Here is a 22,372-nt window from a genome sequence, read left to right as displayed (position 1 = left end):
TCTTAAACATCTTCGGGTTTTTATACCTACATTTGGGTGAGGTGACATGTTACAATAGTTTTGGATGAGGTGAAAATAAACTTTTAACACAAGACAGGACACGAAACAATGGGTATTAAAGGTAGGTAACTGCAGAAGGCCTATTTTTATTGGCCCATATTTCTTGTGGCTTCTATATTGGAGCGGAGTCTTGAAGTGGGTAGAATATAGTTGTGCATTAATTGTCTGTTGATTGCTGGTGTTGACTTCTTGATGTGTAGTGCCTCGCAGACGTCAAGCCGCCTGCTATCGCTGTATCTATCGATGATTTCTGTGTTGTTAGCTAAGATTTCTCTGGTGATGGTTTGGTTGGGGGAAGAGACTATATGTTCCTTAATGGAGCCCTGTTGCTTATGCATCGTTAAACGCCTGGAAAGAGATGTTGATGTCTTGCCTATATACTGAGTTTTTTGAGGCTTACAGTCCCCAAGGCATAGTGGTCCCCAGGACTATATGCGATATATATGCAGTATGGGTTCGAGTCACTTCTGGGGTGTGAGTTTTCAGTCGCATATAGTCCTGAGGACCATTCAGGCTTGTTTGCATTTGTGTTCCTCACGTGTGCCCCAAAGAATTAGGTGATTTGATAAAATGCTATGCCCAAGATTACCATCCGAGTGCCGGCGGGGGAGTGGTTCAAATAGCTTCGGCTATCACTTCCTTATGTCCGGTCGTGATGGTCAAGCGGATTAAGGCGTCCCTGTACATACCAGTTGCGTTGCTCCTGGCAGTATGGGTTCGAGTCACTTCTGGGGTGTGAGTTTTCAGTCGCATATAGTCATGGGGACCATTCAGGCTTGTTTGCATATATATATATGTATATATATATATATATATATATATATATATATATATATATATATATATATATATATATATATATATATATATATATATATATATATATACTGTAATTTAATACCAATCTTGACCTTAAACGCTTTAGGCATTGTATAAACTAACAGAATCCATGGGCCCCACACTAGAATTAAGTATCTATTTGATATATCAAGAGAGCGACCTAACGAAACTTATAATGCTTTGTAAACCATGGGTCCCAAATGTGAAATGACCTTCTCAATCATATCAAAAACTGTCCATCTCTCAGTCAGTTTATTAGAAAAACTAAGTACTACGTAATCAACTCCATGTAACCTACCCTACCTCCTAAATGTCAACCCATGTCTTGCTATTATCAAATATTACTGCTTAATGAATAATTATTAACTTGTAATGATTAATAACTAACTTTTAAAACTGCTGATACTTGTCATGTATAAATTTAAAGAAAGAAAATTTAAGTACATCTGTTTATTTAGTTAAAATTACTATCTGCTGTTCTGTTGCAATTTCTGCTGTTCCATTCAACATGTAATTATTGTCATTATTTTTATCTACTTCAGTTCATTTCATGCTTTTGATCTCAATGTTTTAAGTTTTGATTTCAAGTTTTTTCCCCACATCTTGCCCGAAACGCTATGTGCATTAGTGGCTTTAACCATATTAACTCTAGCTATAACTAACTTTCTAACTCTATCTAGAAATCCAATATTCTGCTTGTAACTCGTTTTGCATGTATGTACTTTAACCTAAATATGTTATTATTATTATTATTATTATTATTATTATATTTATTATTATTATTATTATTATTATTTAAAAGACGCGGAATCGTTGGATTACTTCAAGCATAGATTAGACAAATATATGAATGAGTTTGTGTGATCATAAATACTTGATGCCTCGTATAGGCCGATAGACCTTCTGTAGTGGCCTTTATTCTCATCTTCCTCATATGTTCGATTGAAAAAGTAATAAACTTAATAAAATAATTTCTAATATTTGTGCAAGTATGAGTAACTTTATAACTTTTATTATTTTATTTCCAGATCAGGAGAACGTGGTATTAACCCAGTCAGTTGAAACATCATTCAATAAGATTGAAAATAATAATGGCGGAATTTAAGGACAAGATTCTCTGTGAGGTTCGTGATAGCTACCCATCCTACACCTGCTGGAAACCATCTTCTCTTTACTCGCTCGCACGTGATAGCACGAATTCATATTGTTCTTTTGAAAATGTAGTAAGAACTATGCACTGGGACGATTTTGATGAAGTGTGGAGGAAGGAACAAATGATTCCAAATGCCTTAACAGAAAGAACACACACACATCTGACGAAAAATCTACCTGGCTTGCCATATCTTCCTGGCTTGAAGGGCCTCTGGTATGGTATTGACGTCCCAGATAATGGGCAGAATAACTGGTATGGAAATGTGAGCCTTAAGGCCAATTTCTGGCATTTACTGAAGATGCTACATAATTTCAACATCTATTTCGTTGAAGTTGTTGAATTTAGAACTAAAAGTGCCTCAAGACTCCTGATAACAACTCAAGACCTTCCCCTGGAGCGCTATGACCCGCACAGGTTCGGAGGACCCTGGTACAGAGATCCCAACAGTGGAGAAGATTATTTCCTTACCGACGCGCGCAGGTTAGACGGCGCAGAAAATTTCAATGGTCATGATGTTGAATTTTGTTTTGTTATATCTGATGACATGTGTGAGTCTTTGTACGAAATGTCGACCATTGAGCCAGTAAATCACTATGAGGCCAACAGCGACTCAATAAATAGGTGCAGAAAACACAGGTCTGGTGGGAAAAAGGGAATCTGTCCCAGTCCATGGACGAGGGAGGAAACTGCTGAGAAATTAGCTTATTATTGTTATCACTATTATTGCATATGCAATAAAACTGTTATTTTATGATGAAGTAAAGAAGAAGTTGTTTATGGACAAATAAATCATATCTGCTCCATCCGGGGGAGTTCCCAGGAATTGTGTAAAACTGGTTAGAAGTTCAGATAGCTTGCCAACCCTTGGATTTCCAAGTTACAATTCTTCTAGAGAAGTCGTGGGAGAATTAGTAGTGACGAACTGGTGATCACTAATAGCAAGTTCGAGCCCAGAGAAAATGTGCGGCTGCCACACACAGGAAAACTGAAATTAAATATAGACCAATGTTGCAACTCTCCTCCTATAGGATGATTCGTATATATAATATACGAATATACGTCTCTTTTTAAAGTTGTTGTTAATTCGTAATTACTTTATTTTTATCCAAACATAATCCATACATATTGCAGACGATGAGTCACAATAACGTGGCTGAAGATATGAAGAGTAAACCACACACCAGAAGATGAGGAGATGACGTCTCCTCATCTTCTGGTGTGTGGTTTAGTCTCCATACATATTGTGTAGCTTACTAATGTTTATATATACTTGCATGTTTATATATACTAGCATGTTTATATATACTTGCACACATGTTTTATATATACTTGCATGTTTATATATACTAGCACACATGTTTGGCTTCTGTGAAATAATTCGAACAGTTATAAAGTAATTAAAAAACTATTGTAGTATTGTTAAATTTACACATGTTATAATGGTCACGTCAACCAGCCTAAGATGAAATATTGGTATGTAATTGTCGTTGTTTATGAGTCCATTATGTAATAACCAATTAAACTAATTTTATTAATAAAATATCCAAAATCAATTCTGAAAATTATTAATAATTTTCCTGAAGTCCCCCCCCCTCACATACACACACACACACACACACACACACACACACACACACACACACACACACACACACACACACACACACACACACACACACACACACACACACACATCGATGGTTCAGTGGTAGAATTCTCGCCTGTCACGCGGGAGGCCCGGGTTCGATTCCCGGCCGATGCACATTTGATAGGGTAGATAAAGAGAGGCTATTTAACACAAGGGGCACACGCACAAGGGGACACAGGTGGAAACTGAGCGCCCAAATGAGCCACAGAGATATCAGAAAGAACTTTTTTAGTGTCAGAGTGGTTGACAAATGAAATGCATTAGGAAGTGATGTGGTGGAGGCTGACTCCATACACAGTTTCAAGTGTAGATATGATAGAGCCCAATAGGCTCAGGAATCTGTACACCTGTGAATTGACGGTTGAGAGGCGGGACCAAAGAGCCAGAGCTCAACCCCCGCAAACACAACTAGGTGAGTACACACACACAAACACACATACGACCTACGATGAATTCTACGACCAGGCAACAAAATTAAGGCAAGAAAGAGAGGAGTGGGCAGACTGCATATTTTTGGATTGTCAGAAAGCCTTTGATACAGTACCACACAAGAGGCTAGTGAAAAAGCTGGTGATGTTGGGTGGAGTGAAAGGGAAGGTACTCCATTTGATAAAGGAGTACCTAAGCAACAGAAGACAACGAGTCAGTGTGAGGGGTGAGGTCTCAGATTGGCGAGACGTTACGAATGGAGTCCCGCAGGGGTCAGTCCTTGGACCTATACTGTTTCTGATATATGTAAATCATCTCCCAGAGGGTATTGAATCGTTTCTCTCAATGTTTGCCGATGATGCAAAAATTATGAGGAGGATTGAAACTGAGGATGATAGTAGGAGGCTACAAGATAACCTAGACAAACTGATTGAATGGTCCAACAATGGCTGTTAAAGTTCAACCCGAGTAAATGCAAAGTAATGAAACTAGGCGGTGGAAACAGGAGGCCAGACACAGGATACAGAATAGGAGATGGAGTACTTAATGAAACGAACAGAGAGAAAGATGTAGGAGTTGATATCAACCCAAATCTGTCTCCTGAAGCCCACATAAAAAGAATTACATCTGCGGCATATGCGAGGCTGGCTAACATCAGAACAGCCTTCAAGAACCTGTGTTAGGAATCATTCAGAATCTTGTATATCACATATCCACATATGTAAGACCAATCCTGGTGTATGCGGCCTAAGCATGGAGCCCGTACCTTATCAAGCACAAGACGAAGCTGGAAAAAGATCAAAGGTATGCCACTAGACTAGTCCCAGAATTAAGAGGCATGAGTTACGAGGAAAGGCTGCGGGAAATGCACCTTACTACACTGGAAAACAGAAGAGTAAGGGGAGACATGATCACTACCTACAAAATCCTCAGAGGAATCGACCGGGTAAACAAGGATAAACTATTCAACACTGGTGGTACGCGAACAAGGGGACAGGGGGACACAGGTGGAAACTGAGTACCCACATGAGCCACAGGGTCTTTAGAATGAACTTTTTCAGTGTCAGAGTAGTTAACAGATGGAATGCATTAGGCAGTGATGTGGTGGAGGCTGACTCCATAAACAGTTTCAAATGTAGATATGACAGAGCCCAGTAGGCTCAGGAATCTGTACACCAGTTGATTGACAGATGAGAGGCGGAACCAAAGAGCCAAAGCTCAACCCCCGCAAGCACAAATAGGTGAGTATACACACACACACACACAGAACCTTTTATACAACGTATGTCAGACCAATCCTGGAGTATGCAGTTCCAGCATGGAGACCATATCTTGTCAAGGCATAAAACTAAATTGGAGAAGGTTCAGAGGTTTGCCACCAGACTAGTGCCCGAACTGAGGGCATGAACTTAAGGAGAGACTACTGGAATTAAACCTCACGTCGCTGGAAGACAGAAGTTAAGCGGGACATGATCACCACATTCAAGATTCTCAGAGAAATTGATAGGGTAGACAAAGACAGTTTTTTATCACAAGGAGCACTCTCTCTCTCTCTCTCTCTCTCTCTCTCTCTCTCTCTCTCTCTCTCTCTCTATCTCTCTCTATCTCTCTCTCTATCTCTCTCTCTATCTCTCTCTCTATCTCTCTCTCTCTCTCTCTCTCTCTCTCTCTCTCTCTCTCTCTCTCTCTCTCTCTCTCTCTCTCTCTCTCTCTCTCTCTCTCTCTCTCCTGCTAGACAAATTGACTAATTGGAAGGTCCAGATCGTTGGATTAGTATAATTGATGAGACATAAGATGCTCACGATGAAACGTTTTAGATACAAACGCGGTTTGGTGTGCTATATGTTACTAACACGGAATAACGGTGTGTATGATGCACTGCTTAACGTTGTCTGAAATAGATTAATACGACATAAAACAGTAATGCCGTGATCTGAAAAAATTGACTGGGGAAAAAAATTATCTAAATAATGATATCTCTGAAAGACTTTGATAAAGTAGAAAGATTAACTTAGAACTGAAAGATGTGAACAGACGCATCGGGTAAAAGGAAATGATAAGCAAATATCTTTTATGAGTGTATATTGATAATACACATCCCTCATACTATACAAAAAAATGAAGCTCTTAGCAGCAGCAGCTAACTGTCTCCAGTTACCTATTTACTGCTATGTGAACAGACACATTAGGTGAAAGGAAATGAACTAAAGGCTAACCAAAACTCTTTTTATAATCCAAAACTCATATATGAGTGTATATTAATCGTGTTTAGCATTAATAACTCATGATGCGGAATACATTCGGATGTGTATGATACATTTTTTATAATGCATATAATTGTGGGGGTTTTCTTTTTTTTTGCTTTCACGACTGCAATGCGTACGTCGCCAATGTACATGTGGCAGACGCTTCACGAAGCTGTCGGAATTAGCAGAATAGAAAATACGAGAGCAACCGAACAGGGCCTGGGAGCAAGGTCGAGTTAGAGTCCTTGAGGGTCTCTTCTCAGACTAGCCTCACCTGGTCCTGCTCCACGTTGATCGTTGGAATCTCCTCAATGATGTAACCCTTTAAGGGACTCCTAGGGGTCCTCATCACATTTATAGTTTAGTGAATATAGGCAACTCGGTGTTGAAGACACTTAGAGCTGAAGGCTTGTGTAATGTTGGCAGTATTCAGAAGTGGTTCAACGGAAACACCGCATAAAGCTTAACAGTAGTTTATTTACTAACTTAACCACTAATACACAGGGTGCTTGATTTACTTTAGATTGGCGTCAGCAAAGCTATGGTTATATTAGCGAGACTCTTGACGTCTGGCTAAACGACTCGTATCCACTCGTGGCGAAACACCTAACTTAACACAGTTGACAGCCAATCATTAACACGGCAACCTAACTGCCGGTATGCAATGGGATCACAAGAGTTCCAACCGGATACTCGGTAATGATGATATGCAATAAATCAACAAATACACTGTCAATGGGGCAGGCAATAACATGCACAATAATAATCACACACAATAACTAAATGTGTGGTGTATGTGAAGCTCACATTCAACAGACGAGTGAAATGCCGTGATACCACACAGATAAACACGCATTCACCGTCGTTTCACCTATGACCTGTGACAGGTATGAGAAGGTGAGAACTGTGGTTGATCCCTCAGATCAACACACACAATAAAACAATGACAAGATCTTGTTGTACTTACAGATAAGGTACCTTTCCTTACTCACTCACTCACTCAGGCACATTTATACAAGCACTCGTAGGTGGCCTGACAGCTGGTTTCGCTCATAGACACGGAGGGTACTTGCAGTAGGGCGGGCTGTATGCTTAACAGACAGACAGACACACACACACACACTGGCACTGGCGATGAGTAAGGTGGTGACGTCACATAGTAGTGAGGGCGGCGGCGGCGGGCAACTTGAGGTACTGAGGTACTGAGGTACTGAGGTACACGCTCGGGACGAGTGGCAGCGGCTGTGGTACCATGCAGGTACACTTGTGGTAAAGTCACACACAGGTTACTCAGGCGGCGGCACTGCCTTAGTTCACTCTAGGTCACTCACAACGATCTTTGTCACCAGGGGTTACCTGATACCAGTCTGTTTCGCTCTGGTGATTTATCACTTTAGGCTTCTGAATAATATATTCACACTCGTGATTCTGGGTGAGTGTGTGGTATAATCTTCAGACGCTGAGTTAACTTGTCGGTGAGGAATAGACGGTTGTTCAGTCTATTGGCCGATAGACAGAACCGCTACACGTCCTCTTTGCAAGAGATCCCTCACAAGAATGCTTTACATGTGCTGCCGGGCATCTCGTGGCACCCAGCACAAAGAGTTACAATTTGACCAATGGCATTGCAGCAATTGAGTGGGAACCAATCATAATGACCGTTCGATGAGTGACGTCATGAACACGTCACGATCACGACATAGCTGTTATTCACCATCCGCCGGTTGACCCCAGAGGTCAGACGGTCTGGCGTCTACCCTCTGTCTCTCACGCTCCCACCAGCCATGTACTCACTGACCCTTTGGAGTGGCAATGCTTAACTCCCTGTATCTACTTCCTGCCTGGACATACGGCGGCCTCCGTATTATAAAAGTGTTCCTGGTTAAGTGGGCATTCTGGAGATACCCAACATGCCAGGTCACTATCCAGGGTTAAGAGAGATAGGCTTGTGCACGAAGATCAGTGCACTGTGCACTGCAATGAGCCATTCAAGTCAGCTGTGGGAGAATCTTGAGAGACACTCTCTCACAATAATCAGCATCTTACAATATTTCCCTGTTTGGTTTAAGACGTGAGGAATAATACACACAGCAGTCATTGCTGAAGTACTGTATGAAAGAAGTAGTTGGCAACTCGAGCGGTTGGCCGACTCTTTTGACAGATGGGAGTGGGTCAGTGGACCTGTCGCTCGGGGCACGCAAGATGGCCGCGGGTTAGAGTGGGTCAGTGGACCTGTCCCTCGGGGCACGCAAGATGGCCGCGGGTTATTGTCAAACACAGGCAGCCATCTTAAGCTCAAGGTCGTCTGGGAGAATGGCGGTCCGGAAATGTTATAGTCAGCGAATTCTTGGGACATTCCCAGTAGGTTGACCCAGGAAGGGCGTGGCATATTCCTGTCTTTTGAGAGGTTAAGTGGAATCAGAAAGAATTTCACTAACAAGCAGAAAGGAAGAAGTGTCAACATCAGTGTCACGAGTCAGTTGACACAAGTGGTGACAGCTGACAGGTCTGTCAGGTCTCTCGTCCCAGCAAGTGGAGACAAAGAAAGTAAAAAGACAACTAACGGTGTAAAATGTGGAGGTAGAGTTAATATCATGTGACACCAGGTGAAGAAATTGTTTGCAGTAATGTCAACCTGTCAGTAGCCACGTGCGTAGGCACTCATGAAGTTTTTTTTTTTTTTATTTTTTTTTATTTTTACATGCAAGCATGCGTATAATGTACAATAAAAACAGAACAAATTATAACATAGAACAAAAGAACAAAGCACACACATGAACAATGACAAAGGAACAAATCAAGAAGACCAGCCAGAAGGGCTGACCACAAAACAAAAAATGCATATACAAACATAACACAAATATAAACACAGCGTAATACAAACATAAGGGAAGCATAGAGGCGAGAAAGACAAAACAAGTCTGCTAACACCTCAAACACATAATGCACACATAACAAAGAGCACACCCCAACAGCCTGAAGGGCACACAATATGACAAGCAAGCGCACACGACATCCACAACCGAACACACAAACGCACAGGAACCGCACACCCCCCCACTAGCCATACAAGAAAACCCACAATACAAACCGGAGCACGCAGGAACCGGGAAACAATACCCACCCCACCCACTCACATACACACCCCACAACCAGGCAACACAAAATACATAGAAATCACTTGCGAGGAACCTCGTGAGAAATGTACTTCTCCGGGAAAAGATCATGAGGATATTTCGCCTTGTAAGCTTCCCAGACTAGATCTTCAAGGTCGGTAGGGTTTTCGACCCCCCGCGCTCGAGCGGGTATCATAAACTCAGGAACATCTATATCTGGCGGCATCGGCCAATGCCTAAGGTCACTGACGCAAGTCGCATAACGAGGCTGGGGAGCGCCAACCACGCCCTTCGAGGAAGCAGATGACACCGGAGAAGCGGACGAGGGTCGCCGAGCCTGCCACGCCTTCGTCATCGGAGCAGGTGTCGGACGCTGAGACGATAGCACTCCCACGGATACCGCAGGAGACACGGAAGGGACTGCAGGAAACGGAAGAGGCGGCAAGACCGCTGCCGAGGAAACGGGTAACGAGGAAGGAGCCACAGAACATCCAGAGCGAGCATCCTTTCTCAACATCACTACCAGGCCACCCCGCTCACCACCAACTACAGCAGGGGGAACCACCGCCCACGAAGAACCGGAGCCATCCGACGCAGGCAACGCACCTGAAGCAGGACCCTCGGACACCGGACCAGAGGTTGAGGCCGAAACGCCGGCACCGGCATCCTCAGGCAAGTGTACCTCCGCCACCACCGTAGTGTGCACCACATCCGGAGCCACGCCACCGTCAACGGAAGGACGACACTCGTCGAATTCGCCAACATCAGCCCACGCAGAAGAACGCCGGGAACGCTTAGGCTCGGGCCGCACATCATCAGACCCGGAGGCAGACTCAGCGACCCGCGCAGCACCAACCGAGCGAACCGACGCACGCCGCAGCACGGCAGCCTCCTCAACCACACGGGGCACCAGGCCAGGCACAGGAGGGAATGCCGGAACCACCTCAGCTCCCAGCACAGCCGGAACAGACGGCGAGGGCGCAGGGACCGGGACAGACACAGCAGAGGAAGAACTGGAAGACGAGAGGTCCGAGCAAACGGCAGTGGGAAGAGGCTCAGGGACACCAGCCGGAGCACTAGGCGAGGGCCCAACCTCCGGAGGAGATGCGGCAACAACAGGGGGCGCAACAGGCGGAGCAACAGCTGCTACAGAGGGCACCTCCTCAGCCGAAGAGACGTCCATACCCACCGAATCATCCCCCACAGGAAGGGGCGGAAAATCCTCCTCACTGAAGAGATTCACTGGTGCAACAGGAGGCGCAGAACAGTCAGCAGCCTGATGGCCCAAAAGACCACAACGATAACACGTCCGCGGCTGACGGGCGTAAAACACCCGAACGTTGTACCCCATAAGGCGCACAGAGGACGGAATATCCGCCCGGAGTCTCATGCCCAGGGTGCGAATGTTAGACCTCACACCCTTAAGAGGACTAGAAGACACCACGTTCACTCTCACACTAACAACTGCGCCAAACCGGCCGAAATACCGCCGTAGCAGAGCCTCTGGAAACTCCAAGGGAGCCCCATGCACACTGATGTAAGTAAGTGCACCACTTCTATCCGAGAGGGTGACAGTGCCCGCACCATCCGGCAGGGGCAGAGTCCGCCCCTCGTATCGCCGGAGAAAATCGCGATACGCCACCTCCTCTGCAAACTTCACAATTGCCCTACGGGCCGTTACCAACTCGACCCCATAAATCGCAAACACAGGGACAGAGAGCATTTCACAAGCCAGGGCAATCTCCGGGTAACCAGCCCGCACAGAGAACTCTAGTCCCACAGACTGAGCCCGGACGACTGGGGGTAGAGGGACCCCCATCGTAACGCCACGTCAGCACAGGCGAGCAGAGACACACCCGCCCCCAACCGGCCGAAACGGGCAAACAACACCAAACTGCTGGAGCGCCGATGCAACACGTCCGCCCCGTACCGAAGCTAGGGCCAGACTCATGGGAAGTGGTATACCATCATTGTCAAGTGTCCGATGACACTAGAGAAGGAGGAGACAGTCGTCTGTGGTGTCAGACGGGTCTTCGCTGCAAGGAATAACTCTGTGGAACGTTATGTCACTCGGGATGATATCCCAAGTGTCAGGTGTCAGACGACACCGGACCAACTGACAGTTGCTAATATTGCAGGAGTGTAAGGTGTTAGCAAGAGAGGAGCGCTGATTGTGTGATACAGTGCTAGGGTTTGCTTGCAGTACTGTCAAGAGGAGGGAGAGAAGGTGATGGTCGATTTTACCAGTCACCTGGGGACGAGGTGTCACCTTTCACAAGGAGTTCATTGTTGGAATCCAGGAAGAAATAAAGGTGTCAACGGGTTTGACAGCAAGCTGTCACTTAGACAGCTACAGGTCAGGTGTACCTTTATTGAAGATTTTTTCTTATGTAGTTTGATTGGTTGCGTGAGTCATGTGTCAGGTGACAGTCCTTAACCTTCCTTGACCTGTCACTAGTGAGAGTAACAGGTGACTGTGTTGTGTGTGTGCACAAGTGATTTATAAACACATTGAGATTAGACTGTCATCGTAGATTGCAGTGTATTGTATTGATTGAATTAATATTCGTGTGATACTGTGGTTTTATATCTTTACAAAGATCAAGTAAGTGGAATATATCATTGAGTGTTGATTGATTAATCATTGGATTATTTTGTCCGTGTGACAAGTTATTCTCATTGGTGTATTGCATTGTGGTGTAGTGTGATACACCTTGTTAGTGGTCTGTCTGGGGACACGAGATACTTATTCCCTAAGGTTAATTATTTAAGCCATTTAACGTATTTGTTGAAGTCAGAACTGTATTAGTAAAGTCATTGTTGTCATTGATTGCTAGCTGTCAGTTTGTCATAGTATTGAGTTGTTGATTGTTTGTTTCACCTGATGTGATAAACAATAGTTTAACGTATTGAAGTAATTTATAATTGTCAGTGTGACAGTGTATTAACGTAACTCTTTGACTGACCACTGTGGGGCGGTGAGTCATTAACGTAACTCTTTGATTGATCACTGTGGAGCGGTGAGTCATTAACGTAACTCTTTGACTGACCACTGTGGAGCGGTGAGTCATTAACGTAACTCTTTGATTGACCACTGTGGAGCGGTGAGTCATTAACGTAACTCTTTGACTGACCACTGTGGAGCGGTGAGTCATTAACGTAACTCTTTGATTGACCACTGTGGAGCGGTGAGTCATTAACGTAACTCTTTGATTGACCACTGTGGAGCGGTGAGTCATTAACGTAACTCTTTGATTGACCACTGTGGAGCGGTGAGTCATTAACGTAACTCTTTGATTGACCACTGTGGGGCGGTGAGTCATTAACGTAACTCTTTGATTGACCACTGTGGAGCGGTGAGTCATTAACGTAACTCTTTGATTGACCACTGTGGGCAGTGTGTCATTAACATAAATGGTCTTAATTGTCAATTATCTTTGAGTGCCGTCCAAGTGACGTGCGCTAACGTAATTGATTGAATGTTTAGGAGACATTGATTATTGAAGCAACTGCAGTAGTTGTTGTCCTTGTGACATTATTGTGCCATTTCATGTTATTTTTTGGTGTTGATTGGGCAAGAGTGTACACGAACTGTTTCAGGTAAGTTCATTGTTGTTGATGACCTGTCCAGTGGGTCGAGGCCTTGTGTCTCTATACACCTCTCAAGTTTTTTTTATTGATATAAAAAGCCAAAGTACAAATCACAGAACAAGGAGATAACATAAGAACATAAGAACATAAGAACAAAGGTAACTGCAGAAGGCCTATTGGCCCATACGAGGCAGCTCCTATTCTATAACAACCCAATCCCACTCATATACTTGTCCAAGCCGTGCTTGAAACAATCGAGGGACCCCACCTCCACAATGTTACGCGGCAATTGGTTCCACAAATCAACAACCCTGTTACTGAACCAGTATTTACCCAAGTCTTTCCTAAATCTAAACTTATCCAATTTATACCCATTGTTTCGTGTTCTGTCCTGTGTTGATACTTTTAATACCCTATTAATATCCCCCCGGTTATGTCCATTCATCCACTTGTAAACCTCTATCATGTCACCCCTAACTCTTCGCCTTTCCAGTGAATGCAACTTAAGCTTTGTTAATCTTTCTTCATATGAAAGATTTCTAATTTGGGGAATTAACTTAGTCATCCTACGCTGGACACGTTCAAGTGAATTTATATCCATTCTATAATATGGCGACCAAAACTGAACTGCATAATCTAAATGGGGCCTAACTAGAGCAAGATATAGCTTGAGAACCACACCAGGTGTCTTGTTACTAACGCTGCGATTAATAAATCCAAGTGTCCGATTTGCCTTATTACGAACATTTATGCATTGATCCTTTTGTTTTAAATTCTTACTAATCATAACTCCCAGATCCCTTTCGCAATCCGACTTCGCAATCACAACACCATCTAGCTCGTATCTTGTAACTCTATCATCATTACCTAACCTCAGAACTTTACATTTATCAGCATTAAACCGTAGATAAACCATAACAGAAAGATTAAGACAAATCCGGTAGAAGACATAACACATGGCACAGAAAATAGACAAAATATATCATGTAAAAGGCAAAAGGATCATCAACAAAACATGAACATAAAGACAAATTCGTCTACAAGTGAAAGGGGCGGAAAGCAAAATACAAACCCGGGCACCCCAACTCTCACACCGAGGAGCACAATAATACACAACAGACATGCGCCATAGACACAGGAACAATAAGGACTCACACCATAAGTAACATAAAAAGGCATAAATAATAAATTTGGTACAGAGCAAAAGAAGAGGCCCACGCAGGAGCCAGGAAAGAAACACTCACACACATCCACACCAAACCACCTTGAAGGGAAACAAGGACCAAGTGCAAAACAACATATAAATACAAACACTCGTGCAAATAGCAAACACCAAGAAACAGACATAAAATACATACAAAGGGACACAGGAAAGCACACAATACACAAGCTAAGAAACCCACAAACAGCATGGGACAGAAAATGCATGAAATACACAACAAATAAATGACATAAGGACAATAACAAAAAACGTACAATAAAAAATACACAAAAATTACAACAAATGTACAGAAAACCAACCACCCATAAAACAAAAAAGGGGAGTAAATAAATACACAAGCACGGGCAGTCCGACCCCGCACACAAAGGTGCAGAACTGGACACAAATAAGGCCACCAACAACCAAGTAACATGAAACCCAAAAACTACATATGAGAACATAAATAACATATGAGAACATAAATAACATATGAGAACATAAATAACATATGAGAACATAAATAACATATGAGAACATAAATAACATATGAGAACATAAATAACATAAAATATGTACAAAGAATAAGCAATTACAAGGACAAGGAAATAATCACACGCACACACAACCCAAGCAACATTCACAACCACACCATCCCACACCAATACGCCCGCCACCGCAACACACGGGGCGCGCGCAACGACAGGAAAGAAAGAACACCAAACACCCACAACCACAACACAAACACCCATACCAAAGGCAAAGCACAAAACAAATTGCAAACACAACAAAACAGGCCACGCAGGGGTCAGGAACAACACCCACACGCACAGACAAGGACACCCACCTGACACGCAGGCGCTGGGGAAACACCACACACAACACAAACATAAACCAACCACACCAATCACTCATACTTCTCCGGGTACTCCCGAGCCGGAAACCGTAAGCAATAAGCATCCCAAACAAGTTGGTCGCCTTCAGGAAGCTGACATCCAGGAGTCGCAATAGGCCGAAGCATGAATTCGGCACGCCCAAGACGAAACACTGCGCCTGCGGAACCCAGATGGTAGATGGGCACCAGGGAACAGGACGCACCAGGTCATCAAACTGAAAATACAGAGATGTCTTAGATCTGTCGATCACCCCGCCGGACGGGAGGACGAAAGGGATGTGTTTCCCCCTAGGAAGCCGGTCACAGGGCCGCACACTCGGAAGCACACCAGGCCGCACAGCGGGCCGCACACCGGCGCGCCCACTACGGCACGCGTTTCGTTCGACGCCGGGCATCGCACCGAGCCCCGCGGAGGGTGGCTCTGCAGGCGCCCCAGTGCCCCCACCAATCGGAACAGGACCAGAGGCCCCCCCCCCCCGTCGCACATCCTTCGACAACACCACTACGAGGTCACGATCGCCAGGGGCAACCGCCCACTGAGGGGAGCCACCAGCAGGAGGCATAGTGTCCAACACAGGAGGCAACACAGCGTCGTCCACAGAATTATCATCCATCGCATTATGCTCCTCTGCCCACGTCCGGCGAGGTGACGCATCCCGAACCGAACGACGGCGCTTAAAAAGAGGCCGCAGATCGTCGGAGCTGTCACCCCCAGCAAGCGGTGCCCCAGAAGAACTAACGGCAGGCGGCCCCAAAGCTGGGGCAGCACGATCACGCAGAACAGCAGCCTCAACAACACGGGGCAAAAAGTCACCACGATGCAAGGCGACCGGAATCGGAGAAGGAAGAGACACAGCATGTGGAAGGGTAGATCCTCTGGTCAAATTAATCTAAGAATTAACAAAGAGTTTACTTGTTTTTCTAAACTACACCTTGTATTTCCATTCGTTTATTAATGTAAATAAACTAATGTACTTTTGCTACATATACTGATTCCATATTGTGATGGCGTCAGTAGATGTAGCAATGGCACATATTGTCTATGTACTAGACAATAATACATATGTAGCAATGACTCCATATTGTGTATGGACTCTATGCCTGCATTCTTGAAGTGTAACCTCTTTGCATTCATTTGTTATTTTCTATTAACATGTTCATTTTGTTAGCTTATTTCACTTCACCTTGGGAGCCGAGCGGACAGCACGCTGGATTTGTGATCCTGTGGTCCTGGGTTCGATCCCAGGCGCCGGCGAGAAACAATGGGCAGAGTTTCTTTCACCCCTGAATGCCCCTGTTACCTAGCAGTAAAATAGGTACCTGGGTGTTAGTCAGCTGTCACGGGCTGCTTCCTGGGGGTGGAGGCCTGGTCGAGGACCGGGCCGCGGGGACACTAAAAAGCCCCGAAATCATCTCAAGATAACCTCAAGATTATTATTAACTGTTTTACTCCCCCTCACACCTTTAGTTAAATTTTATGTCTATATATTTTAAGTTTTGCGGGAAACGCTTTGCGTAATGGTGGCTTCATTAGTATGTGTAACTTCTGTCACTATAATTGAACATTACTCTTTTGGTCTTTGTACACACACTCTTATGAATAAACATTATTATTATTATTATTATTATTATTATTATTATTATTATTATTTTATTAATATTGTTATAATGGCATAGTGCTTTCTCCTGACTATTATCTTACATTTGCTCTGCCACGTCACTCGAGTAGGGTCTAAAACTTGCACCAACATGAAAGCTATGACGTCACTCTAGTAGTCTAAAACCTGCACTGACAAGAAAGCTATGACGTCACTCCAGTAGGGTCTAAATCTTACACCGATATGAAAGCCATGACGTCATTCGAGTAGGGTCAAAAACTTGCACCGACCTGACAGCCACTCCAGTAGGATCTAAAACTTGCGCCGACCTGACAGCCATGACGTCACTTCAGTAGGATCTAAAACTTGCACCAACGTGGAAGATATGACGTCACTCCAGGAGGGTCTAAAACCTGTACCGACTGTCTTCGCTATTTCATCAGCTGCCTTATATCAATATTCCCTAATGTGAAGGAATCCACATAAATCTGACTTTGCAACCTATAGTTGCTCAATATTCTGATCTGCACTCGTATGCAATATCCTGATATATTGCTCTTCTACTCTCTCGACTAACTCTTAATCTTCGACTCTTAACGCGACAACATTTAACTCGACAATATTTAACTCGACAACTCTTAACTCGACAATTCTTAACTCGACAATTCTTAACTCGACAAATACAGTTTCATATTGCGTTTGTCAGTTAAACGGTGTCCAATAGCAGTATCTATGGTGCGGATGTCAGCGGACTCCCTAATCAAGACTCCACATCCACATCCGTTACTGAACCATCAGAGTAACCTTGTATAGTCTTTAATTTAGGTATTTGTCTAATTATACAATCAAATGTTGTCTTCAACTGTCCTGTCTCGTATATACTTTAAATAATTAAAAAAATATTATCTTTTTCAATGAAATAATCTCCATCTCTGTGTTTCTTTCCTTCCATGGGTGTCCTAATGGCTTCTTAGGTAATGAACTGCATTCTTGCCAGACAATATTTTTTGTAACTTTAAAATGAAGCAGTCTTAATCCCTCTCTTGTTATAAATGAAAATAGACTGTGCCATGTTATACCTTATTTTGAAGGGAGTGAATTAATTCATCAGCCCCCAACTCTCAGTAGCCAGGTTGCCGAGGCCACATTTGTCTGGAAATTCTGTCCACAATAAGAACATAAGAATCAAGGACACTGCAGAAGGCCTATTTTTTTTATACAGTGACTTACAGTAGGGAGCCGAGCGGACAGCACACTGGACTTGTGATCCAGTGGTCCCGGGTTCGATCCCGGGCGCCGGAGAGAAACAATGGGCAGAGTTTCTTTCACCCTATATGTTACCTAGCAGTAAAATAGGTACATGGGAGTTAGTCAGCTGTCACGGGCTGCTTCCTGTGGGTGGAGGCCTGGTCGAGGACCGGGCCGCGGGGACACTAAAGCCCCGAAATAAAAAATCATCATTTCAAGATAACACATGAAAGATTGAGTCTCCGGTATTCGGGTGCTATTTTAAGTTGGATTAGGGCATGGGTATACCTCAGGAAACAAAACAAAAAATAAGAATGAAGGTAACTGCAAGGTAACATTCATATATATGTCTAACCTAAGCTTGAAACAATCAAGGGATCCTACTTCTATTATGTTACACGGTAATTGGTTCCACATGTCAACAAGCCTATTACCGAACCAGAATTTACCCAGGTCTTTCCTAAACCTAAAGTTATCCAATATATACCCACTGTTACGTGTTCTGTCTTGTGTTGATACTTTCAACACCCTATCAATATCCCCTCTCTGTTATGTCCATTCATCCACTTGTACATATCTAAAAACATAAAATGAAGGTAACTGCAAAAGGCCCATTGGTCCATATTTTCCCTTGTAAATTGATGTAAATATGATCTTTATATTGTATATTATTCAATAAAAAAATTATCCCACCCTACCCACCAACATTGATGTTCAACAGGGCCGTATACTTGGCCTTCTCCTCTTTCTAATCTACATTAATGACCTTCCAAAGGCCTCTTAACACCTCAAGCCAATTTTATTAGCTGATAACACAACCTTCCTTTTCTCCAGTCTCAGTCCTCATATTCTGAATGAGACAGTGAATACGGAACTAAATAAAGTCCATCTTTGGCTAACTGCTTACAAACTCATCCTTAACATTGATAAAACCTACCCTACCCCACTCCCACCCTACCTATCAGTACTTACCTAATCGGGACTTACCCTATCAGTTCTTACGCTATCAGTACTTGCCCTATTAGTACTTACCTATCAGTACTTACCCTATCAGTAATTACCTATCAGTACTTACCTATCATTACTTAGCTATCAGTGAACCAATGATGCATTAATTATTGTGATGAGCTTGATACATGCAGCTCTTAATGAAAATGAATTCCTTGTTGGGTTATTTGTTGACTACGTAAGGCTTTTGACACTACACTTTACCATACTCGGCACCGTTCCTACCTTTCACCACCTTCCCTACCCTTCACTACCTACCCTACCCTTCCCCACCTCCCGACCCTTCACCACCTTCCCTACCCTTCCCCACCTCCCGGCCCTTCACCACCTTCCCTACCCTTCACTACCTACCCTACCCTTCCCCACCTCCCGACCCTTCACCACCTTCCCTACCCTTCCCCACCTCTCGGCCCTTCACCACCTTCCCTACCCTTCCCCACCTCCCGGCCCTTCACCACCTTACCTACCCTTCCCCACCTCCCGACCCTTCACCACCTTCCCTACCCTTCCCCACCTCCCGGCCCTTCACAACCTTCCCTACCCTTCCCCACCTCCCGGCCCTTCACCACCTTCCCTACCCTTCCCCACCTCCCGACCCTTCACCACCTTCCCTACCCTTCCCCACCTCCCGGCCCTTCACAACCTTCCCTACCCTTCCCCACCTCCCGACCCTTCACCACCTTCCCTACCCTTCAGCTCTTTCCCTACCCTTCAGCTCTTTCCCTACCGTTGACCACCTTCCCTATCTTTCACCACCTTCCCTACTCTTCAGCACCTTCACCACCTTCCCTACCCTTCAGCACCCTTACCCCTACCAGCAGTATTTACTTACCCAGCACCCTACCCTTAACCATAATAACCTGCATCTTAAATTACAACACTATGGAGTCAGAGGTCACTCCCTCCAATACCTTCAGTCCTGCCTCAGTGACAGGCTCCAGTATGTCTCTGTGAATGATTCCAATTCATGAGACCCTCCCTACAAATGATAGGTTGTTAATGCTGGACATTAAGGACAACGATTGGTGTGACCAATGTACTAAAATTTTGAATAATATGCAAATATTCTATTTCTGTGAGCAGAAAGTTGTTCTTGTAAACTGGATTACAAACACTTTTAAAGCTTTATGTGGAAGAAGCGTTAGAGTGGATTTAATGAGGGTTTTTAATTTTTCATATTGACATAAAATGCAAAAAAAAAATAAAAAAATACAATAATTATGCTACATTCTGATTACAATTGTTGTGTGTAGAAAGGAAGGCAAGTGGGTTACTCAGTAGACAGAATATTGAAGTTCTTGCGAGGCAGGATCAAGTATAACATTTGGGATTTACGGCTCATGCTCGGTAATGACACGGGAAAATTGGCATACTGAGAATTATATAAAAAATATATAAATGTATATTAAATAATTTATATAATATGTATATTTATATAACTTAGCAGTAGAAAGACATGGAATGTTGTAAAGGACAGGGGGGGGGGGGGTCTTAGGAAGACTTTGTCAAGGCCACCTACAGATACCATAAGGACTTCCAACCCATTCACCGTGCTGGAGGACAAATGCTGTGTGGAAACTGTAGTTTCCTCGAAAGTCAAGTCAACGAAAGGAGTGCAGGTCTCTCAAGGTGCTCACAAAGTAAAGGAAATACCTCAGCATATTTTGGTTGTTGGAGATTTCACAGGTGAGGTATCAGGATAGAACTTTTTCTGGCAGAGACAGGGGGGAACAGGTTTAGGGTTTGCAATCCGGGAGCAGGAATTGGTGATGTTAACAATATGGACGATATTATGGCTGGAAATGGGAACAAACCCAATATTTGTATCAGTGCCGGTGAAAATGATGTTGGACGAGTTAGGAGTGAGGAACTGATACAGAGATTTAAGATAGTCATAGAATTAGTTAGGAGTAAGGGAGGAATCGCCGTCATATGTGGCATTCCTCCAAGAAAGGAAGTTGGAAATAAATGGTTGTAGAGGGCACTTGGTGTCATTTGCCGACTGGACAAATATTGCAAATCAAATGCAATATAATTTATAGATAACTGGGAACACTTCTATGGAAGAAATGACTTGTATGCTCGGGATGGGGTTGTTGCTGTTGCCAACTCGTTGGAACCTGTGGTGGGAGGAATTTGTTTGGGTTTAAACTGATGGTAGATAGTGGTATGGGAATTGATATAGTAACAGTATAGGAATTGATTGTAACAGTCTCCGTGGTGTAGTGGTAAGACACTCGCCTGGCGTTCCGCGAGCGCTATGTCATGGGTTCGTATCCTGGCCGGGGAGGATTTACTGGGCGCAATTCCTTAACTGTAGCCTCTGTTTAACGCAACAGTAAAATGTGTACTTGGATGAAAAAACGATTCTTCGCGGCGGGGATCGTATTCCAGGGACCATAGGATTAAGGACTTGCCCGAAACGCTACGCGTACTAGTGGCTGTACAAGAATGTAACAACTCTTGTATATATCTCAAAAAAAAAAAATAAATAAAAAAAATATATGAAGAAAGGGGATAATAAAAGTACGTGTTTGTGGGAGAAACAACTTGGCAAAATGACCAGAGAACGAGTGGAGCCCCAAAATAACAATACACTTAGGGTATATTATACGACCAGTAGGAGTCTAAGAAACAAAATAAACAATTTAAATGCTCTTGTATGCACGGAAAAAATAGATATTATTGCACTTACCGAAACGTGGATGAATGTAGAAAATTGAGAACTATTAGCTCAATATCAAATAAATGGATCTAAACTATTTCACACAGATAGATATAATAGACGAGGAGGGGGGAGGGGTAGCCATATCTGTAAGGGAAAATTTTGAAATGTAGTCTCAAAGAGGGAATCAAAACTGAACACACACACAGAAACTATTTGGATAGAATTAATCGAAAAAGCAAATAATCTTATATTAGGAGTTATATATAGGCCACCAAATTTAGAAAGAATGGAAGCAAAACATCTATGGGATGAAATATCTAGAGCATCTAGGTCTAACAGTATTTGTGTCATGGGTGACTTTAATTTTACTGGAATAAACTGGATTAACAGAACAGGGAATAACGAAGCAGAAGATTGTCTAGAATTAATTGATGATTGCTTTCTTACTTAACACATTAAGAAACCAACACGGGAAAATAATATTTTATATTTAGTGTTAACTAACAAGGAAATACAAATTAATTATATCGAAATAGCGAGTGAACAGTGATCGCAAAGAAATCAGATTTAGCATGGAATAGAATAGATCTGCAGGAGAAAATTCTGTTAAAGTGCCAAATTTTCGCAAAGCTAATTTTAATATCCTAAGAATTTTTTTGGGTAAAATAGATTGG

The 22,372-nt window shown here is 43.4% G+C and overlaps 1 non-coding gene across 1 annotated transcript; it reads left to right on the top strand.

Annotated features, from left to right (window-relative positions):
• The first annotated feature begins 3,744 nt into the window (after positions 1-3,744).
• Positions 3,745-3,815, top strand: TRNAD-GUC (transfer RNA aspartic acid (anticodon GUC)). The gene has a single exon. It is a non-coding gene; the product is annotated as a tRNA-Asp (tRNA).
• The last annotated feature ends 18,557 nt before the right edge of the window (positions 3,816-22,372 follow it).

This window comes from Procambarus clarkii, chromosome 49, assembly GCF_040958095.1.
Source record: "Procambarus clarkii isolate CNS0578487 chromosome 49, FALCON_Pclarkii_2.0, whole genome shotgun sequence".
NCBI classification, from domain to species: Eukaryota; Metazoa; Arthropoda; class Malacostraca; order Decapoda; family Cambaridae; genus Procambarus; species Procambarus clarkii.
Note: the sequence above shows the minus strand (reverse complement) of the source record. Positions and strands in the feature narration are given on the sequence as shown.